General features: G+C 41.3%; 34 non-coding genes across 34 annotated transcripts; all 34 read right to left on the bottom strand.

Annotated features, from left to right (window-relative positions):
* Positions 1 to 35: 35 nt before the first annotated feature.
* Positions 36 to 108, bottom strand: trnaf-gaa (transfer RNA phenylalanine (anticodon GAA)). Its single transcript has one exon. It is a non-coding gene; the product is annotated as a tRNA-Phe (tRNA).
* Positions 109 to 523: 415 nt separating this feature from the next.
* trnaf-gaa (transfer RNA phenylalanine (anticodon GAA)) lies at positions 524 to 595 on the bottom strand. Its single transcript has one exon. It is a non-coding gene; the product is annotated as a tRNA-Phe (tRNA).
* Positions 596 to 1,011: 416 nt separating this feature from the next.
* Positions 1,012 to 1,084, bottom strand: trnaf-gaa (transfer RNA phenylalanine (anticodon GAA)). Its single transcript has one exon. It is a non-coding gene; the product is annotated as a tRNA-Phe (tRNA).
* A 406-nt stretch (positions 1,085 to 1,490) lies between these two features.
* trnaf-gaa (transfer RNA phenylalanine (anticodon GAA)) lies at positions 1,491 to 1,563 on the bottom strand. Its single transcript has one exon. It is a non-coding gene; the product is annotated as a tRNA-Phe (tRNA).
* Positions 1,564 to 1,977: 414 nt separating this feature from the next.
* trnaf-gaa (transfer RNA phenylalanine (anticodon GAA)) lies at positions 1,978 to 2,050 on the bottom strand. The gene has a single exon. It is a non-coding gene; the product is annotated as a tRNA-Phe (tRNA).
* Positions 2,051 to 2,466: 416 nt separating this feature from the next.
* On the bottom strand, positions 2,467 to 2,539 carry trnaf-gaa (transfer RNA phenylalanine (anticodon GAA)). Its single transcript has one exon. It is a non-coding gene; the product is annotated as a tRNA-Phe (tRNA).
* A 414-nt stretch (positions 2,540 to 2,953) lies between these two features.
* On the bottom strand, positions 2,954 to 3,026 carry trnaf-gaa (transfer RNA phenylalanine (anticodon GAA)). The gene has a single exon. It is a non-coding gene; the product is annotated as a tRNA-Phe (tRNA).
* A 537-nt stretch (positions 3,027 to 3,563) lies between these two features.
* Positions 3,564 to 3,636, bottom strand: trnaf-gaa (transfer RNA phenylalanine (anticodon GAA)). Its single transcript has one exon. It is a non-coding gene; the product is annotated as a tRNA-Phe (tRNA).
* Positions 3,637 to 4,052: 416 nt separating this feature from the next.
* On the bottom strand, positions 4,053 to 4,125 carry trnaf-gaa (transfer RNA phenylalanine (anticodon GAA)). The gene has a single exon. It is a non-coding gene; the product is annotated as a tRNA-Phe (tRNA).
* Positions 4,126 to 5,027: 902 nt separating this feature from the next.
* Positions 5,028 to 5,100, bottom strand: trnaf-gaa (transfer RNA phenylalanine (anticodon GAA)). The gene has a single exon. It is a non-coding gene; the product is annotated as a tRNA-Phe (tRNA).
* Positions 5,101 to 5,514: 414 nt separating this feature from the next.
* trnaf-gaa (transfer RNA phenylalanine (anticodon GAA)) lies at positions 5,515 to 5,587 on the bottom strand. The gene has a single exon. It is a non-coding gene; the product is annotated as a tRNA-Phe (tRNA).
* A 416-nt stretch (positions 5,588 to 6,003) lies between these two features.
* On the bottom strand, positions 6,004 to 6,076 carry trnaf-gaa (transfer RNA phenylalanine (anticodon GAA)). The gene has a single exon. It is a non-coding gene; the product is annotated as a tRNA-Phe (tRNA).
* Positions 6,077 to 6,978: 902 nt separating this feature from the next.
* trnaf-gaa (transfer RNA phenylalanine (anticodon GAA)) lies at positions 6,979 to 7,051 on the bottom strand. The gene has a single exon. It is a non-coding gene; the product is annotated as a tRNA-Phe (tRNA).
* A 414-nt stretch (positions 7,052 to 7,465) lies between these two features.
* On the bottom strand, positions 7,466 to 7,538 carry trnaf-gaa (transfer RNA phenylalanine (anticodon GAA)). The gene has a single exon. It is a non-coding gene; the product is annotated as a tRNA-Phe (tRNA).
* A 416-nt stretch (positions 7,539 to 7,954) lies between these two features.
* trnaf-gaa (transfer RNA phenylalanine (anticodon GAA)) lies at positions 7,955 to 8,027 on the bottom strand. Its single transcript has one exon. It is a non-coding gene; the product is annotated as a tRNA-Phe (tRNA).
* Positions 8,028 to 8,923: 896 nt separating this feature from the next.
* Positions 8,924 to 8,996, bottom strand: trnaf-gaa (transfer RNA phenylalanine (anticodon GAA)). The gene has a single exon. It is a non-coding gene; the product is annotated as a tRNA-Phe (tRNA).
* A 415-nt stretch (positions 8,997 to 9,411) lies between these two features.
* trnaf-gaa (transfer RNA phenylalanine (anticodon GAA)) lies at positions 9,412 to 9,484 on the bottom strand. Its single transcript has one exon. It is a non-coding gene; the product is annotated as a tRNA-Phe (tRNA).
* A 406-nt stretch (positions 9,485 to 9,890) lies between these two features.
* trnaf-gaa (transfer RNA phenylalanine (anticodon GAA)) lies at positions 9,891 to 9,963 on the bottom strand. The gene has a single exon. It is a non-coding gene; the product is annotated as a tRNA-Phe (tRNA).
* Positions 9,964 to 10,377: 414 nt separating this feature from the next.
* Positions 10,378 to 10,450, bottom strand: trnaf-gaa (transfer RNA phenylalanine (anticodon GAA)). The gene has a single exon. It is a non-coding gene; the product is annotated as a tRNA-Phe (tRNA).
* Positions 10,451 to 10,866: 416 nt separating this feature from the next.
* trnaf-gaa (transfer RNA phenylalanine (anticodon GAA)) lies at positions 10,867 to 10,939 on the bottom strand. The gene has a single exon. It is a non-coding gene; the product is annotated as a tRNA-Phe (tRNA).
* A 414-nt stretch (positions 10,940 to 11,353) lies between these two features.
* On the bottom strand, positions 11,354 to 11,426 carry trnaf-gaa (transfer RNA phenylalanine (anticodon GAA)). The gene has a single exon. It is a non-coding gene; the product is annotated as a tRNA-Phe (tRNA).
* A 537-nt stretch (positions 11,427 to 11,963) lies between these two features.
* Positions 11,964 to 12,036, bottom strand: trnaf-gaa (transfer RNA phenylalanine (anticodon GAA)). The gene has a single exon. It is a non-coding gene; the product is annotated as a tRNA-Phe (tRNA).
* A 416-nt stretch (positions 12,037 to 12,452) lies between these two features.
* On the bottom strand, positions 12,453 to 12,525 carry trnaf-gaa (transfer RNA phenylalanine (anticodon GAA)). The gene has a single exon. It is a non-coding gene; the product is annotated as a tRNA-Phe (tRNA).
* A 902-nt stretch (positions 12,526 to 13,427) lies between these two features.
* Positions 13,428 to 13,500, bottom strand: trnaf-gaa (transfer RNA phenylalanine (anticodon GAA)). Its single transcript has one exon. It is a non-coding gene; the product is annotated as a tRNA-Phe (tRNA).
* Positions 13,501 to 13,914: 414 nt separating this feature from the next.
* Positions 13,915 to 13,987, bottom strand: trnaf-gaa (transfer RNA phenylalanine (anticodon GAA)). The gene has a single exon. It is a non-coding gene; the product is annotated as a tRNA-Phe (tRNA).
* Positions 13,988 to 14,403: 416 nt separating this feature from the next.
* trnaf-gaa (transfer RNA phenylalanine (anticodon GAA)) lies at positions 14,404 to 14,476 on the bottom strand. The gene has a single exon. It is a non-coding gene; the product is annotated as a tRNA-Phe (tRNA).
* A 903-nt stretch (positions 14,477 to 15,379) lies between these two features.
* trnaf-gaa (transfer RNA phenylalanine (anticodon GAA)) lies at positions 15,380 to 15,452 on the bottom strand. The gene has a single exon. It is a non-coding gene; the product is annotated as a tRNA-Phe (tRNA).
* An 896-nt stretch (positions 15,453 to 16,348) lies between these two features.
* trnaf-gaa (transfer RNA phenylalanine (anticodon GAA)) lies at positions 16,349 to 16,421 on the bottom strand. Its single transcript has one exon. It is a non-coding gene; the product is annotated as a tRNA-Phe (tRNA).
* Positions 16,422 to 16,836: 415 nt separating this feature from the next.
* Positions 16,837 to 16,909, bottom strand: trnaf-gaa (transfer RNA phenylalanine (anticodon GAA)). Its single transcript has one exon. It is a non-coding gene; the product is annotated as a tRNA-Phe (tRNA).
* A 414-nt stretch (positions 16,910 to 17,323) lies between these two features.
* trnaf-gaa (transfer RNA phenylalanine (anticodon GAA)) lies at positions 17,324 to 17,396 on the bottom strand. The gene has a single exon. It is a non-coding gene; the product is annotated as a tRNA-Phe (tRNA).
* A 416-nt stretch (positions 17,397 to 17,812) lies between these two features.
* trnaf-gaa (transfer RNA phenylalanine (anticodon GAA)) lies at positions 17,813 to 17,885 on the bottom strand. The gene has a single exon. It is a non-coding gene; the product is annotated as a tRNA-Phe (tRNA).
* Positions 17,886 to 18,775: 890 nt separating this feature from the next.
* trnaf-gaa (transfer RNA phenylalanine (anticodon GAA)) lies at positions 18,776 to 18,848 on the bottom strand. Its single transcript has one exon. It is a non-coding gene; the product is annotated as a tRNA-Phe (tRNA).
* A 416-nt stretch (positions 18,849 to 19,264) lies between these two features.
* trnaf-gaa (transfer RNA phenylalanine (anticodon GAA)) lies at positions 19,265 to 19,337 on the bottom strand. The gene has a single exon. It is a non-coding gene; the product is annotated as a tRNA-Phe (tRNA).
* An 890-nt stretch (positions 19,338 to 20,227) lies between these two features.
* Positions 20,228 to 20,300, bottom strand: trnaf-gaa (transfer RNA phenylalanine (anticodon GAA)). The gene has a single exon. It is a non-coding gene; the product is annotated as a tRNA-Phe (tRNA).
* Between the last annotated feature and the right edge of the window lie 5,148 nt (positions 20,301 to 25,448).

The raw sequence follows: 25,448 nt of genomic DNA, 5'->3' as shown, positions 1-25,448 counted from the left end.
TGACTTCATATATTGAAAAATACAGCTTTGGCATCTGCCGAAACCCGGGATCGAACCAGGGACCTTTAGATCTTCAGTCTAACGCTCTCCCAACTGAGCTATTTCGGCATGTAAAACTAGTGGTATAGAGGCTAAGTAGTGAGAAAGAAATGTATAATTGAGTGATATATCTGGTGAAAATCTGTGAGGATTCTCAGTCATCCAAATCATGATTTTATCATAAGTTCTCCAAGTGTACAGTTGTGTTGCTTGTGACTCACCTCTAATCCAAAAGTCTTTTTCAGTCCTAACTGACTAAGAGCTTCTTGCTGTTTCGAAAATTGTTATGTTTACCAGGCAGGTTATTGTACCTACTGGTTCCTCCAAGTCATGGTTTGAAAGGCTGTTGATACCTTTATGCCATACTGCCACATTTCTATCATTGCTATCACTAGGGTAACTGCAGTTGGGATGTGGTTGGGATAAACACTGCTTAAATATTAGGATTTCTCACTTTCTACATTGAGAACTATGCCTTCATATCTGCCGAAACCCGGGTCGAACCAGGGACCTTTAGATCTTCAGTCTAACGCTCTCCCAACTGAGCTATTTCGGCATGTAAAGCTACTGGTATAGAGGCTAAGTAGTGAGAAAGAAATGTGTATTTGAGTGATATATCTGGTGATAATCTGTGAAGATTCTCAGTAATCCAAATCATGATTTTATCATAAGTTCTCCAAGTGTACAGTTGTTTTGCTTGTGACTCACCTCTAATCCAAAAGTCTTTTTCAGTCCTAACTGACTAAGAGCTTCTTGCTGTTTCGAAAACTGTTATGTTTACCAGGCAGGTTATTGTACCTACTGGTTCCTCCAAGTCATGGTTTGAAAGGCTGTTGATACCTTTATGCCATACTTCCACATTTCTATCATTGCTATCACTAGGGTAACTGCAGTTGGGATGTGGTTGGGAGAAGCACTGCCTAAAGATGAAGATTTCTGACTTCATATATTGAAAAATACAGCATTGGCATCTGCCGAAACCCGGGATCGAACCAGGGACCTTTAGATCTTCAGTCTAACGCTCTCCCAACTGAGCTATTTCGGCATGTAAAACTAGTGGTATGGAGGCTAAGTAGTGAGAAAGAAATGTATAATTGAGTGATATATCTGGTGAAAATCTGTGAGGATTCTCAGTCATCCAAATCATGATTTCATCAGAAGTTCTCCAAGTGTACAGTTGTGTTGCTTGTGACTCACCTCTAATCCAAAAGTCTTTTTCAGTCCTAACTGACTAAGAGCTTCTTGCTGTTTCGAAAATTGTTATGTTGACCAGGCAGGTTATTGTACCTAATGGTTCCTTCAAGTCATGGTTTGAAAGGCTGTTGATACCTTTATGCCATACTGCCACATTTCTATCACTAGGATAACTGCAGTTGGGATGTGGTTGGGATAAACACTGCTTAAATATTAGGATCTCTCACTTTCTACATTGAGAACTATGCCTTCATATCTGCCGAAACCCGGGATCGAACCAGGGACCTTTAGATCTTCAGTCTAACGCTCTCCCAACTGAGCTATTTCGGCATCTTAATCTACTGGTATGGAGGCTAAGTAGTGAGAAACAAATGTATAATTGAGTGATATATCTGGTGAAAATCTGTGAGGATTCTCAGTCATCCAAATCATGATTTCATCAGAAGTTCTCCAAGTGTACAGTTGTGTTGCTTGTGACTCAACTCTAATCCAAAAGGATTTTTCAGTCCTAACTGACTAAGAGCCTCTTGCTGTTTCGAGAATGGTTATGTTTAGCAGGCAGGTTGTTGTACCTACTTGTTCCTCCAAGTCATGGTTTGAAAGGCTGTTGATACCTGTATGTCATACTTCCACATTTCTATCATATATATCACTAAGGTAACTGACATTAGGGTGTGGTTGGGATAAGCACTGCTTAAATATTAGGATCTATTACTTCATATTGAAAACTAAGGCTTTTGCGTCTGCCGAAACCTGGGATCGAACCAGGGACCTTTAGATCTTCAGTCTAACGCTCTCCCAACTGAGCTATTTCGGCATGTAAAGCTACTGGTATAGAGGCTAAGTAGTGAGAAAGAAATGTGTATTTGAGTGATATATCTGGTGATAATCTGTGAAGATTCTCAGTAATCCAAATCATGATTTTATCATAGATTCTCCAAGTGTACAGTTGTGTTGCTTGTGACTCACCTCTAATCCAAAAGTCTTTTTCAGTCCTAACTGACTAAGAGCTTCTTGCTGTTTCGAAAACTGTTATGTTTACCAGGCAGGTTATTGTACCTACTGGTTCCTCCAAGTCATGGTTTGAAAGGCTGTTGATACCTTTATGCCATACTTCCACATTTCTATCATTGCTATCACTAGGGTAACTGCAGTTGGGATGTGGTTGGGAGAAGCACTGCCTAAAGATGAAGATTTCTGACTTCATATATTGAAAAATACAGCTTTGGCATCTGCCGAAACCCGGGATCGAACCAGGGGCTTTTAGATCTTCAGTCTAACGCTCTCCCAACTGAGCTATTTCGGCATGTTAATCTACTGGTATGGAGGCTAAGTAGTGAGAAAAAAATGTATAATTGAGTGATATATCTGGTGAAAATCTGTGAGGATTCTCAGTCATCCAAATCATGATTTCATCAGAAGTTCTCCAAGTGTACAGTTGTGTTGCTTGTGACTCAACTCTAATCCAAAAGGATTTTTCAGTCCTAACTGACTAAGAGCCTCTTGCTGTTTCGAGAATGGTTATGTTTAGCAGGCAGGTTGTTGTACCTACTTGTTCCTCCAAGTCATGGTTTGAAAGGCTGTTGATACCTTTATGTCATACTTCCACATTTCTATCATCTATATCACTAAGGTAACTGACATTAGGGTGTGGTTGGGATAAGCACTGCTTAAATATTAGGATCTATTACTTCATATTGAAAACTAAGGCTTTTGGATCTGCCGAAACCCGGGATCGAACCAGGGACCTTTAGATCTTCAGTCTAACGCTCTCCCAACTGAGCGTTTTCGGCATGTAAAGCTACTGGTATAGAGGCTAAGTAGTGAGAAAGAAATGTGTATTTGAGTGATATATCTGGTGATAATCTGTGAAGATTCTCAGTAATCCAAATCATGATTTTATCATAAGTTCTCCAAGTGTACAGTTGTGTTGCTTGTGACTCACCTCTAATCCAAAAGTCTTTTTCAGTCCTAACTGACTAAGAGCTTCTTGCTGTTTCGAAAATTGTTATGTTTACCAGGCAGGTTATTGTACCTACTGGTTCCTCCAAGTCATGGTTTGAAAGGCTGTTGATACCTTTATGTCATACTTCCACATTTCTATCATCTATATCACTAAGGTAAATGAAGTTAGGGTGTGGTTGGGATAAGCACTGCTTAAATATTAGGATCTTGAAAGGTTTGAAAGGCTGTTGATACCTTTATGCCATACTTCCACATTTCTATCATTGCTATCACTAGGGTAACTGCAGTTGGGATGTGGTTGGGATAAACACTGCTTAAATATTAGGATCTCACACTTTCTACATTGAGAACTATGCCTTCATATCTGCCGAAACCCGGGATCGAACCAGGGACCTTTAGATCTTCAGTCTAACGCTCTCCCAACTGAGCTATTTCGGCATGTAAAACTAGTGGTATAGAGGCTAAGTAGTGAGAAAGAAATGTGTATTTGAGTGATATATCTGGTGAAAATCTGTGAAGATTCTCAGTCATCCAAATCATGATTTCATCAGAAGTTCTCGAAGTGTACAGTTGTGTTGCTTGTGACTCAACTCTAATCCAAAAGGATTTTTCAGTCCTAACTGACTAAGAGCTTCTTGCTGTTTCGAAAATTGCTATGTTTACCAGGCAGGTTATTGTACCTACTGGTTCCTCCAAGTCATGGTTTGAAAGGCTGTTGATACCTTTATGCCATACTTCCACATTTCTATCATTGCTATCACTAGGGTAACTGCAGTTGGGATGTGGTTGGGAGAAGCACTGCCTAAAGATGAAGATTTCTGACTTCATATATTGAAAAATACAGCTTTGGCATCTGCCGAAACCAGGGATCGAACCAGGGACCTTTAGATCTTCAGTCTAACGCTCTCCAAACTGAGCTATTTCGGCATGTAAAGCTACTGGTATAGAGGCTAAGTAGTGAGAAAGAAATGTGTATTTGAGTGATATATCTGGTGAAAATCTGTGAAGATTCTCAGTCATGCAAATCATGATTTCATCAGAAGTTCTCCAAGTGTACAGTTGTGTTGCTTGTGACTAACCGCTAATCCAAAAGTATTTTTCAGTCCTAACTGACTAAGAGCTTCTTGCTGTTTCAAGAGTTGTTGTGTTTACCAGGCAGGTTGTTGTACCTACTAGTTCCTGCAAGTAATGGTTTGAAAGGCTGTTGATACCTTTACGTCATACTTCCACATTTCTATCATCTATATCACTAAGGTAAATGAAGTTAGGGTGTGGTTGGGATAAACACTGCTTAAATATTAGGATCTATTACTTCATTTTGAAAACTAAGGATTTTGCATCTGCTGAAACCAGGGACCGAACCAGGGACCTTCAGATCTTCAGTCTAACGCTCTCCCAACTGAGCTATTTCGGCATGAAAATCTACTGGTATGGACGCTAAGTCGTGAGAAACAAATGTATATTTGAGTGCTATATCTGGTAAAAATCTGTGAAGACTCTCAGTCATCCAAATCATGATTTTATCATAAGTTCTCCAAGTGTACAGTTGTGTTGCTTGTGACTCACCTCTAATCCAAAAGTCTTTTTCAGTCCTAACTGACTAAGAGCTTCTTGCTGTTTCGAAAATTGTTATGTTTACCAGGCAGGTTATTGTACCTAATGGTACCTCCAAGTCATGGTTTGAAAGGCTGTTGATACCTTTATGCCATACTGCCACATTTCTATCATTGTTATCACTAGGGTAACTGCAGTTGGGATGTGGTTGGGATAAACACTGCTTAAATATTAGGATTTCTCACTTTCTACATTGAGAACTATGCCTTCATATCTGCCGAAACCCGGGATCGAACCAGGGACCTTTAGATCTTCAGTCTAACGCTCTCCCAACTGAGCTATTTCGGCATCTTAATCTACTGGTATGGAGGCTAAGTAGTGAGAAACAAATGTATAATTGAGTGATATATCTGGTGAAAATCTGTGAGGATTCTCAGTCATCCAAATCATGATTTCATCAGAAGTTCTCCAAGTGTACAGTTGTGTTGCTTGTGACTCAACTCTAATCCAAAAGGATTTTTCAGTCCTAATTGACTAAGAGCCTCTTGCTGTTTCGAGAATGGTTATGTTTAGCAGGCAGGTTGTTGTACCTACTTGTTCCTCCAAGTCATGGTTTGAAAGGCTGTTGATACCTGTATGTCATACTTCAACATTTCTATCATCTATATCACTAAGGTAACTGACATTAGGGTGTGGTTGGGATAAGCACTGCTTAAATATTAGGATCTATTACTTCATATTGAAAACAAAGGCTTTTGGATCTGCCGAAACCCGGGATCGAACCAGGGACCTTTAGATCTTCAGTCTAACGCTCTCCCAACTGAGCGTTTTCGGCATGTAAAGCTACTGGTATACAGGCTAAGTAGTGAGAAAGAAATGTGTATTTGAGTGATATATCTGGTAAAAATCTGTGAAGACTCTCAGTCATCCAAATCATGATTTTATCATAAGTTCTCCAAGTGTACAGTTGTGTTGCTTGTGACTCACCTCTAATCCAAAAGTCTTTTTCAGTCCTAACTGACTAAGAGCTTCTTGCTGTTTCGAAAATTGTTATGTTTACTAGGCAGGTTATTGTACCTACTGGTTCCTCCAAGTCATGGTTTGAGAGGCTGTTGATACCTTTATGCCATACTTCCACATTTCTATCATTGCTATCACTAGGGTAACTGCAGTTGGGATGTGGTTGGGAGAAGCACTGCCTAAAGATGAAGATTTCTGACTTCATATATTGAAAAATACAGCTTTGGCATCTGCCGAAACCCGGGATCGAACCAGGGACCTTTAGATCTTCAGTCTAACCCTCTCCCAACTGAGCTATTTCGGCATGTAAAACTAGTGGTATAGAGGCTAAGTAGTGAGAAAGAAATGTATAATTGAGTGATATATCTGGTGAAAATCTGTGAAGATTCTCAGTCATCCAAATCATGATTTCATCAGAAGTTCTCCAAGTGTACAGTTGTGTTGCTTGTGACTAACCTCTAATCCAAAAGTATTTTTCAGTCCTAACTGACTAAGAGCTTCTTGCTGTTTCAAGAGTTGTTATGTTTACCAGGCAGGTTGTTGTACCTACTAGTTCCTGCAAGTAATGGTTTGAAAGGCTGTTGATACCTTTATGTCATACTTCCACATTTCTATAATCTATATCACTAAAGTAAATGAAGTTAGGGTGTGGTTGGGATAAACACTGCTTAAATATTAGGATCTATTACTTCATTTTGAAAACTAAGGCTTTTGCTTCTGCCGAAACCAGGGACCGAACCAGGGACCTTCAGATCTTCAGTCTAACGCTCTCCCAACTGAGCTATTTCGGCATGAAAATCTACTGGTATGGACGCTAAGTCGTGAGAAACAAATGTATATTTGAACGCTATATCTGGTAAAAATCTGTGAAGACTCTCAGTCATCCAAATCATGATTTTATCATAAGTTCTCCAAGTGTACAGTTGTGTTGCTTGTGACTCACCTCTAATCCAAAAGTCTTTTTCAGTCCTAACTGACTAAGAGCTTCTTGCTGTTTCGAAAATTGTTATGTTTACCAGGCAGGTTATTGTACCTAATGGTTCCTCCAAGTCATGGTTTGAAAGGCTGTTGATACCTTTATGCCATACTGCCACATTTCTATCATTGCTATCACTAGGGTAACTGCAGTTGGGATGTGGTTGGGATAAACACTGCTTAAATATTAGGATCTCTCACTTTCTACATTGAGAACTATGCCTTCATATCTGCCGAAACCCGGGATCGAACCAGGGACCTTTAGATCTTCAGTCTAACGCTCTCCCAACTGAGCTATTTCGGCATCTTAATCTACTGGTATGGAGGCTAAGTAGTGAGAAACAAATGTATAATTGAGTGATATATCTGGTGAAAATCTGTGAGGATTCTCAGTCATCCAAATCATGATTTCATCAGAAGTTCTCCAAGTGTACAGTTGTGTTGCTTGTGACTAACCTCTAATCCAAAAGTATTTTTCATTCCTAACTGACTAAGAGCTTCTTGCTGTTTCAAGAGTTGTTGTGTTTACCAGGCAGGTTGTTGTACCTACTAGTTCCTGCAAGTCATGGTTTGAAAGGCTGTTGATACCTGTACGTCATACTTCAACATTTCTATCATCTATATCACTAAGGTAACTGACATTAGGGTGTGGTTGGGATAAGCACTGCTTAAATATTAGGATCTATTACTTCATATTGAAAACTAAGGCTTTTGCATCTGCCGAAACCTGGGATCGAACCAGGGACCTTTAGATCTTCAGTCTAACGCTCTCCCAACTGAGCTATTTCGGCATGTAAAGCTACTGGTATAGAGGCTAAGTAGTGAGAAAGAAATGTGTATTTGAGTGATATATCTGGTGATAATCTGTGAAGATTCTCAGTAATCCAAATCATGATTTTATCATAAATTCTCCAAGTGTACAGTTGTGTTGCTTGTGACTCACCTCTAATCCAAAAGTCTTTTTCAGTCCTAACTGACTAAGAGCTTCTTGCTGTTTCGAAAACTGTTATGTTTACCAGGCAGGTTATTGTACCTACTGGTTCCTCCAAGTCATGGTTTGAAAGGCTGTTGATACCTTTATGCCATACTTCCACATTTCTATCATTGCTATCACTAGGGTAACTGCAGTTGGGATGTGGTTGGGAGAAGCACTGCCTAAAGATGAAGATTTCTGACTTCATATATTGAAAAATACAGCTTTGGCATCTGCCGAAACCCGGGATCGAACCAGGGACCTTTAGATCTTCAGTCTAACGCTCTCCCAACTGAGCTATTTCGGCATGTAAAACTAGTGGTATAGAGGCTAAGTAGTGAGAAAGAAATGTGTATTTGAGTGATATATCTGGTGAAAATCTGTGAAAATTCTCAGTCATCCAAATCATGATTTCATCAGAAGTTCTCCAAGTGTACAGTTGTGTTGCTTGTGACTAACCTCTAATCCAAAAGTATTTTTCAGTCCTAACTGACTAAGAGCTTCTTGCTGTTTCAAGAGTTGTTATGTTTACCAGGCAGGTTGTTGTACCTACTAGTTCCTGCAAGTCATGGTTTGAAAGGCTGTTGATACCTTTATGTCATACTTCCACATTTCTATCATCTATATCACTAAGGTAAATGAAGTTAGGGTGTGGTTGGGATAAACACTGCTTAAATATTATTACTTCATTTTGAAAACTAAGGCTTTTGCTTCTGCCGAAACCAGGGACCGAACCAGAGACCTTCAGATCTTCAGTCTAACGCTCTCCCAACTGAGCTATTTCAGCATGTTAATCTACTGGTATGGAGGCTAAGTAGTGAGAAACAAATGTATAATTGAGTGATATATCTGGTGAAAATCTGTGAGGATTCTCAGTCATCCAAATCATGATTTCATCAGAAGTTCTCCAAGTGTACAGTTGTGTTGCTTGTGACTCAACTCTAATCCAAAAGGATTTTTCAGTCCTAACTGACTAAGAGCTTCTTGCTGTTTCGAAAATTGTTATGTTTACCAGGCAGGTTATTGTACCTACTGGTTCCTCCAAGTCATGGTTTGAAAGGCTGTTGATACCTTTATGCCATACTTCCACATTTCTATCATTGCTATCACTAGGGTAACTGCAGTTGGGATGTGGTTGGGAGAAGCACTGCCTAAAGATGAAGATTTCTGACTTCATATATTGAAAAATACAGCTTTGGCATCTGCCGAAACCAGGGATCGAACCAGGGACCTTTAGATCTTCAGTCTAACGCTCTCCCAACTGAGCTATTTCGGCATGTAAAGCTAGTGGTATAGAGGCTAAGTAGTGAGAAAGAAATGTGTATTTGAGTGATATATCTGGTGAAAATCTGTGAAGATTCTCAGTCATCCAAATCATGATTTCATCAGAAGTTCTCCAAGTGTACAGTTGTGTTGCTTGTGACTAACCGCTAATCCAAAAGTATTTTTCAGTCCTAACTGACTAAGAGCTTCTTGCTGTTTCAAGAGTTGTTGTGTTTACCAGGCAGGTTGTTGTACCTACTAGTTCCTGCAAGTAATGGTTTGAAAGGCTGTTGATACCTTTACGTCATACTTCCACATTTCTATCATCTATATCACTAAGGTAAATGAAGTTAGGGTGTGGTTGGGATAAACACTGCTTAAATATTAGGATCTCACACTTTCTACATTGAGAACTATGCCTTCATATCTGCCGAAACCCGGGATCGAACCAGGGACCTTTAGATCTTCAGTCTAACGCTCTCCCAACTGAGCTATTTCGGCATGTAAAACTAGTGGTATGGAGGCTAAGTAGTGAGAAAGAAATGTATAATTGAGTGATATATCTGGTGAAAATCTGTGAGGATTCTCAGTCATCCAAATCATGATTTCATCAGAAGTTCTCCAAGTGTACAGTTGTGTTGCTTGTGACTCACCTCTAATCCAAAAGTCTTTTTCAGTCCTAACTGACTAAGAGCTTCTTGCTGTTTCGAAAATTGTTATGTTGACCAGGCAGGTTATTGTACCTAATGGTTCCTTCAAGTCATGGTTTGAAAGGCTGTTGATACCTTTATGCCATACTGCCACATTTCTATCACTAGGATAACTGCAGTTGGGATGTGGTTGGGATAAACACTGCTTAAATATTAGGATCTCTCACTTTCTACATTGAGAACTATGCCTTCATATCTGCCGAAACCCGGGATCGAACCAGGGACCTTTAGATCTTCAGTCTAACGCTCTCCCAACTGAGCTATTTCGGCATCTTAATCTACTGGTATGGAGGCTAAGTAGTGAGAAACAAATGTATAATTGAGTGATATATCTGGTGAAAATCTGTGAGGATTCTCAGTCATCCAAATCATGATTTCATCAGAAGTTCTCCAAGTGTACAGTTGTGTTGCTTGTGACTCAACTCTAATCCAAAAGGATTTTTCAGTCCTAACTGACTAAGAGCCTCTTGCTGTTTCGAGAATGGTTATGTTTAGCAGGCAGGTTGTTGTACCTACTTGTTCCTCCAAGTCATGGTTTGAAAGGCTGTTGATACCTGTATGTCATACTTCCACATTTCTATCATATATATCACTAAGGTAACTGACATTAGGGTGTGGTTGGGATAAGCACTGCTTAAATATTAGGATCTATTACTTCATATTGAAAACTAAGGCTTTTGCGTCTGCCGAAACCTGGGATCGAACCAGGGACCTTTAGATCTTCAGTCTAACGCTCTCCCAACTGAGCTATTTCGGCATGTAAAGCTACTGGTATAGAGGCTAAGTAGTGAGAAAGAAATGTGTATTTGAGTGATATATCTGGTGATAATCTGTGAAGATTCTCAGTAATCCAAATCATGATTTTATCATAGATTCTCCAAGTGTACAGTTGTGTTGCTTGTGACTCACCTCTAATCCAAAAGTCTTTTTCAGTCCTAACTGACTAAGAGCTTCTTGCTGTTTCGAAAACTGTTATGTTTACCAGGCAGGTTATTGTACCTACTGGTTCCTCCAAGTCATGGTTTGAAAGGCTGTTGATACCTTTATGCCATACTTCCACATTTCTATCATTGCTATCACTAGGGTAACTGCAGTTGGGATGTGGTTGGGAGAAGCACTGCCTAAAGATGAAGATTTCTGACTTCATATATTGAAAAATACAGCTTTGGCATCTGCCGAAACCCGGGATCGAACCAGGGGCTTTTAGATCTTCAGTCTAACGCTCTCCCAACTGAGCTATTTCGGCATGTTAATCTACTGGTATGGAGGCTAAGTAGTGAGAAAAAAATGTATAATTGAGTGATATATCTGGTGAAAATCTGTGAGGATTCTCAGTCATCCAAATCATGATTTCATCAGAAGTTCTCCAAGTGTACAGTTGTGTTGCTTGTGACTCAACTCTAATCCAAAAGGATTTTTCAGTCCTAACTGACTAAGAGCCTCTTGCTGTTTCGAGAATGGTTATGTTTAGCAGGCAGGTTGTTGTACCTACTTGTTCCTCCAAGTCATGGTTTGAAAGGCTGTTGATACCTTTATGTCATACTTCCACATTTCTATCATCTATATCACTAAGGTAACTGACATTAGGGTGTGGTTGGGATAAGCACTGCTTAAATATTAGGATCTATTACTTCATATTGAAAACTAAGGCTTTTGGATCTGCCGAAACCCGGGATCGAACCAGGGACCTTTAGATCTTCAGTCTAACGCTCTCCCAACTGAGCGTTTTCGGCATGTAAAGCTACTGGTATAGAGGCTAAGTAGTGAGAAAGAAATGTGTATTTGAGTGATATATCTGGTGATAATCTGTGAAGATTCTCAGTAATCCAAATCATGATTTTATCATAAGTTCTCCAAGTGTACAGTTGTGTTGCTTGTGACTCACCTCTAATCCAAAAGTCTTTTTCAGTCCTAACTGACTAAGAGCTTCTTGCTGTTTCGAAAATTGTTATGTTTACCAGGCAGGTTATTGTACCTACTGGTTCCTCCAAGTCATGGTTTGAAAGGCTGTTGATACCTTTATGTCATACTTCCACATTTCTATCATCTATATCACTAAGGTAAATGAAGTTAGGGTGTGGTTGGGATAAGCACTGCTTAAATATTAGGATCTTGAAAGGTTTGAAAGGCTGTTGATACCTTTATGCCATACTTCCACATTTCTATCATTGCTATCACTAGGGTAACTGCAGTTGGGATGTGGTTGGGATAAACACTGCTTAAATATTAGGATCTCACACTTTCTACATTGAGAACTATGCCTTCATATCTGCCGAAACCCGGGATCGAACCAGGGACCTTTAGATCTTCAGTCTAACGCTCTCCCAACTGAGCTATTTCGGCATGTAAAACTAGTGGTATAGAGGCTAAGTAGTGAGAAAGAAATGTGTATTTGAGTGATATATCTGGTGAAAATCTGTGAAGATTCTCAGTCATCCAAATCATGATTTCATCAGAAGTTCTCGAAGTGTACAGTTGTGTTGCTTGTGACTCAACTCTAATCCAAAAGGATTTTTCAGTCCTAACTGACTAAGAGCTTCTTGCTGTTTCGAAAATTGCTATGTTTACCAGGCAGGTTATTGTACCTACTGGTTCCTCCAAGTCATGGTTTGAAAGGCTGTTGATACCTTTATGCCATACTTCCACATTTCTATCATTGCTATCACTAGGGTAACTGCAGTTGGGATGTGGTTGGGAGAAGCACTGCCTAAAGATGAAGATTTCTGACTTCATATATTGAAAAATACAGCTTTGGCATCTGCCGAAACCAGGGATCGAACCAGGGACCTTTAGATCTTCAGTCTAACGCTCTCCCAACTGAGCTATTTCGGCATGTAAAGCTACTGGTATAGAGGCTAAGTAGTGAGAAAGAAATGTGTATTTGAGTGATATATCTGGTGAAAATCTGTGAAGATTCTCAGTCATGCAAATCATGATTTCATCAGAAGTTCTCCAAGTGTACAGTTGTGTTGCTTGTGACTAACCGCTAATCCAAAAGTATTTTTCAGTCCTAACTGACTAAGAGCTTCTTGCTGTTTCAAGAGTTGTTGTGTTTACCAGGCAGGTTGTTGTACCTACTAGTTCCTGCAAGTAATGGTTTGAAAGGCTGTTGATACCTTTACGTCATACTTCCACATTTCTATCATCTATATCACTAAGGTAAATGAAGTTAGGGTGTGGTTGGGATAAACACTGCTTAAATATTAGGATCTATTACTTCATTTTGAAAACTAAGGATTTTGCATCTGCTGAAACCAGGGACCGAACCAGGGACCTTCAGATCTTCAGTCTAACGCTCTCCCAACTGAGCTATTTCGGCATGAAAATCTACTGGTATGGACGCTAAGTCGTGAGAAACAAATGTATATTTGAGTGCTATATCTGGTAAAAATCTGTGAAGACTCTCAGTCATCCAAATCATGATTTTATCATAAGTTCTCCAAGTGTACAGTTGTGTTGCTTGTGACTCACCTCTAATCCAAAAGTCTTTTTCAGTCCTAACTGACTAAGAGCTTCTTGCTGTTTCGAAAATTGTTATGTTTACCAGGCAGGTTATTGTACCTAATGGTTCCTCCAAGTCATGGTTTGAAAGGCTGTTGATACCTTTATGCCATACTGCCACATTTCTATCATTGTTATCACTAGGGTAACTGCAGTTGGGATGTGGTTGGGATAAACACTGCTTAAATATTAGGATTTCTCACTTTCTACATTGAGAACTATGCCTTCATATCTGCCGAAACCCGGGATCGAACCAGGGACCTTTAGATCTTCAGTCTAACGCTCTCCCAACTGAGCTATTTCGGCATCTTAATCTACTGGTATGGAGGCTAAGTAGTGAGAAACAAATGTATAATTGAGTGATATATCTGGTGAAAATCTGTGAGGATTCTCAGTCATCCAAATCATGATTTCATCAGAAGTTCTCCAAGTGTACAGTTGTGTTGCTTGTGACTCAACTCTAATCCAAAAGGATTTTTCAGTCCTAATTGACTAAGAGCCTCTTGCTGTTTCGAGAATGGTTATGTTTAGCAGGCAGGTTGTTGTACCTACTTGTTCCTCCAAGTCATGGTTTGAAAGGCTGTTGATACCTGTATGTCATACTTCAACATTTCTATCATCTATATCACTAAGGTAACTGACATTAGGGTGTGGTTGGGATAAGCACTGCTTAAATATTAGGATCTATTACTTCATATTGAAAACTAAGGCTTTTGGATCTGCCGAAACCCGGGATCGAACCAGGGACCTTTAGATCTTCAGTCTAACGCTCTCCCAACTGAGCGTTTTCGGCATGTAAAGCTACTGGTATACAGGCTAAGTAGTGAGAAAGAAATGTGTATTTGAGTGATATATCTGGTAAAAATCTGTGAAGACTCTCAGTCATCCAAATCATGATTTTATCATAAGTTCTCCAAGTGTACAGTTGTGTTGCTTGTGACTCACCTCTAATCCAAAAGTCTTTTTCAGTCCTAACTGACTAAGAGCTTCTTGCTGTTTCGAAAATTGTTATGTTTACTAGGCAGGTTATTGTACCTACTGGTTCCTCCAAGTCATGGTTTGAGAGGCTGTTGATACCTTTATGCCATACTTCCACATTTCTATCATTGCTATCACTAGGGTAACTGCAGTTGGGATGTGGTTGGGAGAAGCACTGCCTAAAGATGAAGATTTCTGACTTCATATATTGAAAAATACAGCTTTGGCATCTGCCGAAACCCGGGATCGAACCAGGGACCTTTAGATCTTCAGTCTAACCCTCTCCCAACTGAGCTATTTCGGCATGTAAAACTAGTGGTATAGAGGCTAAGTAGTGAGAAAGAAATGTATAATTGAGTGATATATCTGGTGAAAATCTGTGAAGATTCTCAGTCATCCAAATCATGATTTCATCAGAAGTTCTCCAAGTGTACAGTTGTGTTGCTTGTGACTAACCTCTAATCCAAAAGTATTTTTCAGTCCTAACTGACTAAGAGCTTCTTGCTGTTTCAAGAGTTGTTATGTTTACCAGGCAGGTTGTTGTACCTACTAGTTCCTGCAAGTCATGGTTTGAAAGGCTGTTGATACCTTTATGTCATACTTCCACATTTCTATAATCTATATCACTAAAGTAAATGAAGTTAGGGTGTGGTTGGGATAAACACTGCTTAAATATTAGGATCTATTACTTCATTTTGAAAACTAAGGCTTTTGCTTCTGCCGAAACCAGGGACCGAACCAGGGACCTTCAGATCTTCAGTCTAACGCTCTCCCAACTGAGCTATTTCGGCATGAAAATCTACTGGTATGGACGCTAAGTCGTGAGAAACAAATGTATATTTGAACGCTATATCTGGTAAAAATCTGTGAAGACTCTCAGTCATCCAAATCATGATTTTATCATAAGTTCTCCAAGTGTACAGTTGTGTTGCTTGTGACTCACCTCTAATCCAAAAGTCTTTTTCAGTCCTAACTGACTAAGAGCTTCTTGCTGTTTCGAAAACTGTTATGTTTACCAGGCAGGTTATTGTACCTACTGGTTCCTCCAAGTCATGGTTTGAAAGGCTGTTGATACCTTTATGCCATACTTCCACATTTCTATCATTGCTATCACTAGGGTAACTGCAGTTGGGATGTGGTTGGGAGAAGCACTGCCTAAAGATGAAGATTTCTGACTTCATATATTGAAAAATACAGCTTTGGCATCTGCCGAAACCCGGGATCGAACCAGGGACCTTTAGATCTTCAGTCTAACGCTCTCCCAACTGAGCTATTTCGGCATGTAAAACTAGTGGTATAGAGGCTAAGTAGTGAGAAAGAAATGTGTATTTGAGTGATATATCTGGTGAAAATCTGTGAAAATTCTCAGTCATCCAAATCATGATTTCATCAGAAGTTCTCCAAGTGTACAGTTGTGTTGCTTGTGACTAACCTCTAATCCAAAAGTATTTTTCAGTCCTAACTGACTAAGAGCTTCTTGCTGTTTCAAGAGTTGTTATGTTTACCAGGCAGGTTGTTGTACCTACTAGTTCCTGCAAGTCATGGTTTGAAAGGCTGTTGATACCTTTATGTCATACTTCCACATTTCTATCATCTATATCACTAAGGTAAATGAAGTTAGGGTGTGGTTGGGATAAACACTGCTTAAATATTATTACTTCATTTTGAAAACTAAGGCTTTTGCTTCTGCCGAAACCAGGGACCGAACCAGAGACCTTCAGATCTTCAGTCTAACGCTCTCCCAACTGAGCTATTTCAGCATGTTAATCTACTGGTATGGAGGCTAAGTAGTGAGAAACAAATGTATAATTGAGTGATATATCTGGTGTAAATCTGTGAGGATTCTCAGTCATCCAAATCATGATTTCATCAGAAGTTCTCCAAGTGTACAGTTGTGTTGCTTGTGACTCAACTCTAATCCAAAAGGATTTTTCAGTCCTAACTGACTAAGAGCTTCTTGCTGTTTCGAAAATTGTTATGTTTACCAGGCAGGTTATTGTACCTACTGGTTCCTCCAAGTCATGGTTTGAAAGGCTGTTGATACCTTTATGCCATACTTCCACATTTCTATCATTGCTATCACTAGGGTAACTGCAGTTGGGATGTGGTTGGGAGAAGCACTGCCTAAAGATGAAGATTTCTGACTTCATATATTGAAAAATACAGCTTTGGCATCTGCCGAAACCAGGGATCGAACCAGGGACCTTTAGATCTTCAGTCTAACGCTCTCCCAACTGAGCTATTTCGGCATGTAAAACTAGTGGTATAGAGGCTAAGTAGTGAGAAAGAAATGTGTATTTGAGTGATATATCTGGTGAAAATCTGTGAAGATTCTCAGTCATCCAAATCATGATTTCATCAGAAGTTCTCCAAGTGTACAGTTGTGTTGCTTGTGACTAACCGCTAATCCAAAAGTATTTTTCAGTCCTAACTGACTAAGAGCTTCTTGCTGTTTCAAGAGTTGTTGTGTTTACCAGGCAGGTTGTTGTACCTACTAGTTCCTGCAAGTAATGGTTTGAAAGGCTGTTGATACCTTTACGTCATACTTCCACATTTCTATCATCTATATCACTAAGGTAAATGAAGTTAGGGTGTGGTTGGGATAAACACTGCTTAAATATTAGGATCTCACACTTTCTACATTGAGAACTATGCCTTCATATCTGCCGAAACCCGGGATCGAACCAGGGACCTTTAGATCTTCAGTCTAACGCTCTCCCAACTGAGCTATTTCGGCATGTAAAACTAGTGGTATAGAGGCTAAGTAGTGAGAAAGAAATGTGTATTTGAGTGATATATCTGGTGAAAATCTGTGAAGATTCTCAGTCATCCAAATCATGATTTCATCAGAAGTTCTCGAAGTGTACAGTTGTGTTGCTTGTGACTCAACTCTAATCCAAAAGGATTTTTCAGTCCTAACTGACTAAGAGCCTCTTGCTGTTTCGAGAATGGTTATGTTTAGCAGGCAGGTTGTTGTACCTACTTGTTCCTCCAAGTCATGGTTTGAAAGGCTGTTGATACCTTTATGTCATACTTCAACATTTCTATCATCTATATCACTAAGGTAACTGACATTAGGGTGTGGTTGGGATAAGCACTGCTTAAATATTAGGATCTATTACTTCATATTGAAAACTAAGGCTTTTGGATCTGCCGAAACCCGGGATCGAACCAGGGACCTTTAGATCTTCAGTCTAACGCTCTCCCAACTGAGCGTTTTCGGCATGTAAAGCTACTGGTATACAGGCTAAGTAGTGAGAAAGAAATGTGTATTTGAGTGATATATCTGGTAAAAATCTGTGAAGACTCTCAGTCATCCAAATCATGATTTTATCATAAGTTCTCCAAGTGTACAGTTGTGTTGCTTGTGACTCACCTCTAATCCAAAAGTCTTTTTCAGTCCTAACTGACTAAGAGCTTCTTGCTGTTTCGAAAATTGTTATGTTTACCAGGCAGGTTATTGTACCTACTGGTTCCTCCAAGTAATGGTTTGAGAGGCTGTTGATACCTTTATGCCATACTTCCACATTTCTATCATTGCTATCACTAGGGTAACTGCAGTTGGGATGTGGTTGGGAGAAGCACTGCCTAAAGATGAAGATTTCTGACTTCATATATTGAAAAATACAGCTTTGGCATCTGCCGAAACCCGGGATCGAACCAGGGACCTTTAGATCTTCAGTCTAACGCTCTCCCTACTGAGCTATTTCGGCATGTAAAACTAGTGGTATAGAGGCTAAGTAGTGAGAAAGAAATGTATAATTGAGTGATATATCTGGTGAAAATCTGTGAGGATTCTCAGTCATCCAAATCATGATTTCATCAGAAGTTCTCCAAGTGTACAGTTGTGTTGCTTGTGACTCAACTCTAATCCAAAAAGATTTTTCAGTCCTAACTGACTAAGAGCCTCTTGCTGTTTCGAGAATGGTTATGTTTAGCAGGCAGGTTGTTGTACCTACTTGTTCCTCCAAGTCATGGTTTGAAAGGCTGTTGATACCTGTATGTCATACTTCAACATTTCTATCATCTATATCACTAAGGTAACTGACATTAGGGTGTGGTTGGGATAAGCACTGCTTAAATATTAGGATCTATTACTTCATTTTGAAAACTAAGGCTTTTGCATCTGCCGAAACCAGGGACCTTCAGATCTTCAGTCTAACTCTCTCCCAACTGAGCTATTTCAGCATGAAAATCTACTGGTATGGACGCTAAGTCGTGAGAAACAAATGTATATTTGAGTGATATATCTGGTAAAAATCTGTGAAGACTCTCAGTCATCCAAATCATGATTTCATCAGAAGTTCTCCAAGTGTACAGTTGTGTTGCTTGTGACTAACCTCTAATCCAAAAGTATTTTTCAGTCCTAACTGACTAAGAGCTTCTTGCTGTTTCAAGAGTTGTTATGTTTACCAGGCAGGTTGTTGTACCTACTAGTTCCTGCAAGTCATGGTTTGAAAGGCTGTTGATACCTTTATGTCATACTTCCACATTTCTATCATCTATATCACTAAGGTAAATAAGGTTAGGGTGTGGTTGGGATAAACACTGCTTAAATATTAGGATCTCTCACTTTCTACATTGAGAACTATGCCTTCATATCTGCCGAAACCCAGGATCGAACCAGGGACCTTTAGATCTTCAGTCTAACGCTCTCCCAACTGAGCTATTTCGGCATGTTAATCTACTGGTATGGAGGCTAAGTAGTGAGAAACAAATGTATAATTGAGTGATATATCTGGTGAAAATCTGTGAGGATTCTCAGTCATCCAAATCATGATTTCATCAGAAGTTCTCCAAGTGTACAGTTGTGTTGCTTGTGACTCAACTCTAATCCAAAAGGATTTTTCAGTCCTAACTGACTAAGAGCCTCTTGCTGTTTCGAAAACTGTTATGTTTACCAGGCAGGTTATTGTACCTACTGGTTCCTCCAAGTCATGGTTTGAAAGGCTGTTGATACCTTTATGCCATACTTCCACATTTCTATCATTGCTATCACTAGGGTAACTGCAGTTGGGATGTGGTTGGGAGAAGCACTGCCTAAAGATGAAGATTTCTGACTTCATATATTGAAAAATACAGCTTTGGCATCTGCCGAAACCCGGGATCGAACCAGGGACCTTTAGATCTTCAGTCTAACGCTCTCCCAACTGAGCTATTTCGGCATGTTAATCTACTGGTATGGAGGCTAAGTAGTGAGAAACAAATGTATAATTGAGTGATATATCTGGTGAAAATCTGTGAGGATTCTCAGTCATCCAAATCATGATTTCATCAGAAGTTCTCCAAGTGTACAGTTGTGTTGCTTGTGACTCAACTCTAATCCAAAAGGATTTTTCAGTCCTAACTGACTAAGAGCCTCTTGCTGTTTCGAGAATGGTTATGTTTAGCAGGCAGGTTGTTGTACCTACTTGTTCCTCCAAGTCATGGTTTGAAAGGCTGTTGATACCTGTATGTCATACTTCAACATTTCTATCATCTATATCACTAAGGTAACTGACATTAGGGTGTGGTTGGGATAAGCACTGCTTAAATATTAGGATCTATTACTTCATTTTGAAAACTAAGGCTTTTGCATCTGCCGAAACCAGGGACCTTCAGATCTTCAGTCTAACTCTCTCCCAACTGAGCTATTTCAGCATGAAAATCTACTGGTATGGACGCTAAGTCGTGAGAAACAAATGTATATTTGAGTGATATATCTGGTAAAAATCTGTGAAGACTCTCAGTCATCCAAATCATGATTTCATCAGAAGTTCTCCAAGTGTACAGTTGTGTTGCTTGTGACTAACCTCTAATCCAAAGGTATTTTTCAGTCCTAACTGACTAAGAGCTTCTTGCTGTTTCAAGAGTTGTTATGTTTACCAGGCAGGTTGTTGTACCTACTAGTTCCTGCAAGTCATGGTTTGAAAGGCTGTTGATACCTTTATGTCATACTTCCACATTTCTATCATCTATATCACTAAGGTAAATGAAGTTAGGGTGTGGTTGGGATAAACACTGCTTAAATATTAGGATCTCTCACTTTCTACATTGAGAACTATGCCTTCATATCTGCCGAAACCCAGGATCGAACCAGGGACCTTTAGATCTTCAGTCTAACGCTCTCCCAACTGAGCTATTTCGGCATGTTAATCTACTGGTATGGAGGCTAAGTAGTGAGAAACAAATGTATAATTGAGTGATATATCTGGTGAAAATCTGTGAGGATTCTCAGTCATCCAAATCATGATTTCATCAGAAGTTCTCCAAGTGTACAGTTGTGTTGCTTGTGACTAACCTCTAATCCAAAGGTATTTTTCAGTCCTAACTGACTAAGAGCTTCTTGCTGTTTCAAGAGTTGTTATGTTTACCAGGCAGGTTGTTGTACCTACTAGTTCCTGCAAGTCATGGTTTGAAAGGCTGTTGATACCTTTATGTCATACTTCCACATTTCTATCATCTATATCACTAAGGTAAATGAAGTTAGGGTGTGTGTCAAGTTATCTGGGTGATGTTTTAAACTGTGCTTGCCCAACTTGAAATGGCACTGTTACACAGAGGACGCAGGACAGCTCAAATCCTTCTCCTTGATTTTATTGAACATGAATCTTTCTGAACATGACCAACAAACATTCCGTAGTCTTATTCGGATTTAGGATTAGGATCAGGATTAGGTTGAAAACCTATTGATAAAGACAAATTAAATCAAGTTAGTTCAAATAAATCAAAATGCCTAATCAAACATTTAAATCAAATCCAAATATCTGTTAGATATCATAAACAAATCTATATAATTACAATATCACTATGATGTAAAACAACAATGGTCTTCCATACAAACATTTTCACCATGTGCGCCTCCACCACACGTGCCCAAGACGTCACTAAGGACGTCTGCGCCGACCCATGCGCTGTCACATAGAAGACATGACAAACGGGAAAAAGTGCCAGAAACATACGCATTGTGCAAACTACACCTTAGTTCAAAATATAAATAACATACCAATGCGTGCTCTCGTGTCCTCCCATGCACAAACCCTTCATAGCCCGGCCGGAAATCGCGGACCTTTATTTCCTCACCCGTGCTCACTCACCTCACGTGCCGTAATCAGGCAAGTGCCGCCCGGTGTGTGCGCAAATCGAACACGTGTGATTTGCGCATCTCCCCTCCACGCCACTAGAGGTTTTTTAATCTAAATGCGATCTCTGTCTTTACACCTCCCACTTGACCTCCTGGTTGCTCAACCCAAGGAGGTCACACTCTATCTATTCATTCTATCGTTGCTCTTCAACAGGAAGAAGGATGACCAGTCGTCTCACATCCCTGCAGAGAATGGACACAGGGATTCTCTTCAAGAGTTTCCTGGCTCCTTGTCTGCTTGTGTCCCCTGTGCTTGGCTTCATGACTGGAACAGGGTAGCTTGGAAAGGTCCTCACATTTACATCTCTGACGATTCCTCTTCGGTCAGCATTAACACTGACTACCCTGGCCAATTTATATTGACTCCTCAAGGCATTTTGGTCAGCCAGCCAGACCACATCTCCCACTGCAACGTTCCTCTCTCTTGTGTGCCACTTGCTCCTTATGAACAGGTTAGGACCAGCTAGCTGGCACCACTTCTTCCAGAATTTGCTGACCTCTGCTTGTATGGTTTGGAGTCTCTTGTATGGGTAACCTTCAAACTTGAAATCTCCCGGGTCTCCTCTTGGGCTGGCTCGTCCCAGTATGAGGGAATTGGGACTGATGTATTCCACACAGTCCTCTCGGCTTTGAATCCTGGCATCTATCGGTCTTTCATTTGCCAGGTTGGCTGCCATGAAGAGGAATGTTTGGAATTCCCCCCATGTGAGAACTCCATCACCACCAAGGTTGTTCAGGGCTCGCTTCACTATCTTGACAGCTGCCTCTGCTGCTCCATTTCTGTGGGGAGAGTCTGCAGGGTGAATCCTCCATGACCACTCTGTTCCATGATTGACAGCTTCCTCTTCAATCTGAGACCTGTTCAGTCTGCTCAGAAATCTGTGAAGCTCCTCCAGAGCAGGTCTGGCCCCTACAAAGTTTGTGCCAGGATCTGTCCACAATTTCCTAGGGTGTCCCCTCAGTGCAGAGAATCTTTGGTAGGCCAGCAGAAATCCCTCAGAAGACTGGTCACTCACAACATCAGTGTGTATGGCTCTTGAAGCCATGCAGCAGAATACTACCCCCCAGACTTTGAGTTTGACCCTTTTCCTTACTTCATCTTTTACCTCATAAGGTCCGAACAGGTCCATGGTTGTAAACTCAAATGGCAATGCTGGGCCTGTTCGCTCTGGTGGCAAGTCACTCATGATCTGCTGGCACTGTTTTGCCCTGTTTTTCCTGCATACCACACAACTGTCTACTACTTGTTTTGCAATTCTTCGACCTTTGATTACCCAGGCTTTTTTCCTCATCCTGAGCAAGGTTCCTGCTATTCCCTCATGGTTTGCCTTGTGGGCTTCCTGTGCCAGCAATGTAGACACCCATGCCTCGTATGGTAAGACGGGCACTGCAGTTTTGTCTTCATCAAACATCTGAATCCTGCCTCCACAAACCAAGAGCTCAGAGTCCGCATCTCTGTATACTGCCAGTCTGCTTAGGGTAGTGTCAGGAAAAGCTACACCTTCCTGAGCTTCACTAAAGAGATCCCTGAGGCCATCTTCACGCTCTCTCACTGTAAGCACAGTTTGCTTGGCCTTTTCCTTTAGTGATGACACTTTATGCTTAGCTTCTTGAGTTCTTGACTGGCTTTTCATCTCTATCCACTTCTTGGCAGCTCGCCATATCCAGGCGATGATCCTGACCAGCTTGGACAAGGAGCTGTAATTCCTCACTTCCAGTAGGTTCTTTATTTCCCATCTCCTGGGTGCCCTTCCTGCCAGAAGAGCTGGATCAGCGGCCATACTTTTCTCTCCACTTTCATCCTTCAGGTCTTTTTGTGGGGCACTTGCTTGGCTTATCTTAGCTTGAGCCCTTGTCATTCCTGCTGAGAATGCCTTTCTCTGGAGTCTGTTGACACTCTCTCTAGCGTGCACTGCAACCTCTCCTGCTGACTTTTTAGGCCACTCCTCCACTGGCCACTTTAGGAACTCTGGCCCATCCTGCCATGTGGAATCCTCCTTTAGATCTTCATGAGTGCCTCCTCTTGTAATGATGTCAGCAATGTTATGCTCTCCAGGGATCCACCACCAGTCTTCAACTGAGCCAGCCTTCTGGATTTCACCCACTCTGTTCGCAAAGAAAGTTTGGTACCCATAACTCTCTCTTTGAATGGCTCCTAGGACTGTTTGACTGTCCACCAGGTGGAGCCATCGCTCTATCTCCAGGCCTCCATGCTTCTCAACGTACTTCCTGAGCCTGGCTGCAAAGACAGCGCCGCAGATCTCAGCCTTCACGGCCTCCCCTTTCTGATCCAGTGGAGTCAGCTTGGCTTTCGACTCTACAAACCGGATATCGACTCCTTTACTAGTGTTCCACCTCAGGTACATCACAGCTCCATATGATTTGTCACTCCCGTCTGAGAATGTGATTCCCCATGGTTTCCCTTTCCAGTGAGCTGGTGTCAGGCTTCTTTGAAACTGAACTTGTGCAAGCTGCGCATACTCCTCAAACAGCTGAATGGCTTCTTCTCTGAGGCTCTCTGACAGTGGTTTATCCCAGGTCTCACGGGTCAACTTCCCTCCTCCTGCCTCCTGGAATGCTCTCCTAACAAGGATAGCGCCCTTCTGTTTCAGAGGTGATACCAAACCGATGGGGTCGTAGAGTCCAGCTACTTGGCTTAACAGGTCCCTTCTTGTCAGCGGGTTAGGCGTTCCAGGTTTCACCTCCATTCTGAGAAGATCCTTGCCTACTCTCATCTTCTTTTTCCTTTTGGAAAAGTTGATCGAGGTCATCATGTAGAGCTTGTCCTCCTCCACCTTGTATCCAATGCCCAGGGCTTTGTTATCTTCATCCCTCATTTGGTTTGGGAGGATGAAGGTTTTCTTCTCCATCCCTTCCACTCTTGATGTCAGGACCTTTGCTGCAGCCTCCGGCCTCCCACTTTGGCCTGACCGGACCCACGGTTTCAGAAAGAAGCCTCCGGCTCTCAGAATTTCTTCAACGCCTTCAGTCATCTTGTCTAGTTCCTCCAGGCTGTTATGGGAAGTTAGAATGTCATCCACATAACTGTCCTTTTCCAGGACTCTGCGCTCCTCTTCCATGTGAGCAAAGATGGCCAATCTTGCTGTCTCCCGCATAGCTACCTGTGCAATGCAACCGGCTGGTCTGTCTCCAATGTTCACCCTTGTGATGGCATATTGACCCATCTCCTCATCTGGATTGTCCCTCCAAAGGAATCGGTGGAGATGCATCTCTCGCTCTTCTAGCCACACTGAATTATACATCTTCCTGATGTCTCCAAGTGCAGCATACACACCTCTTCTGAATCTCAGCAGCACAGCTCTGATCGGGTTTAAAACATCTGGCCCCTTTAGCAGAATATCATTCATGCTCACTCCCCTGCACTTCTGGCTGCTGTTCCACACAAGCCGGACTGGAGTCGTCACTGAGTGAGGGTTTGGCGCCACCAAATGGCTTACATACCACACTGGTCCTGTCCACTTGCTGATGACCTCATTAGTGAGTTTTACGGCTGCGCCCCTCTCAACCATCTCGTGGACCTGGGCTCTGTATGCTGATTTCCACTCTGGCTCCCTCCTTAGTTGTCTTTCTGTTCTCAAGAATGTAGCTTCAACTGCACCTTTGTTGTTGGGGAGCGAGGCAGGATCTTCTGTCCATGGATACTTTGCATCCCAATGCGGCGATGTTGTGTGAGAGTCTCCTTGGACATAGGTGAGTCCTTCTTTTATTATTTCAAGCTCCCTTTCCTCAGCCAGTGTCATTTCCTTTCCTCCTGGTTGGCAGTTTCCACAGCGACATCCTCCACACTTTGGCTCACAGGCTGCTCCGATGCTGTCCCATCTCCACCACTCCAGGAACTCACGGTTTGCAGCAGCTGTAACCGTTTCCTTTGCACTGTCCTTTCGCTGCATACGGGCTGCTTCAGTACTTGGGCTCTCAACTATCTCCTCATACTTGACTGCAGCAGTTCTCATGGAGCGAGCGAAGTGTGTTCTGGACTCATGTGCTGCCACCTCTATCTCCTCGAACAGGTCGGGGTGTGCTCCGCCCACTGTCATTCCCAATGGACTCTCCCACAAGACGAGGTCCCCAACAACTTTAACCCTTTGTGGAGCAAGTCTTCCCTCGCGATGGCTGATGAGGAGATCAATCT

Source organism: Pleuronectes platessa, chromosome 2 (assembly GCF_947347685.1).
Source record: "Pleuronectes platessa chromosome 2, fPlePla1.1, whole genome shotgun sequence".
In the NCBI taxonomy this organism is placed as follows: Eukaryota; Metazoa; Chordata; class Actinopteri; order Pleuronectiformes; family Pleuronectidae; genus Pleuronectes; species Pleuronectes platessa.
The sequence above is the reverse complement of the archived record's forward strand: the minus strand, read 5'-3'. Positions and strand labels throughout refer to the sequence as shown.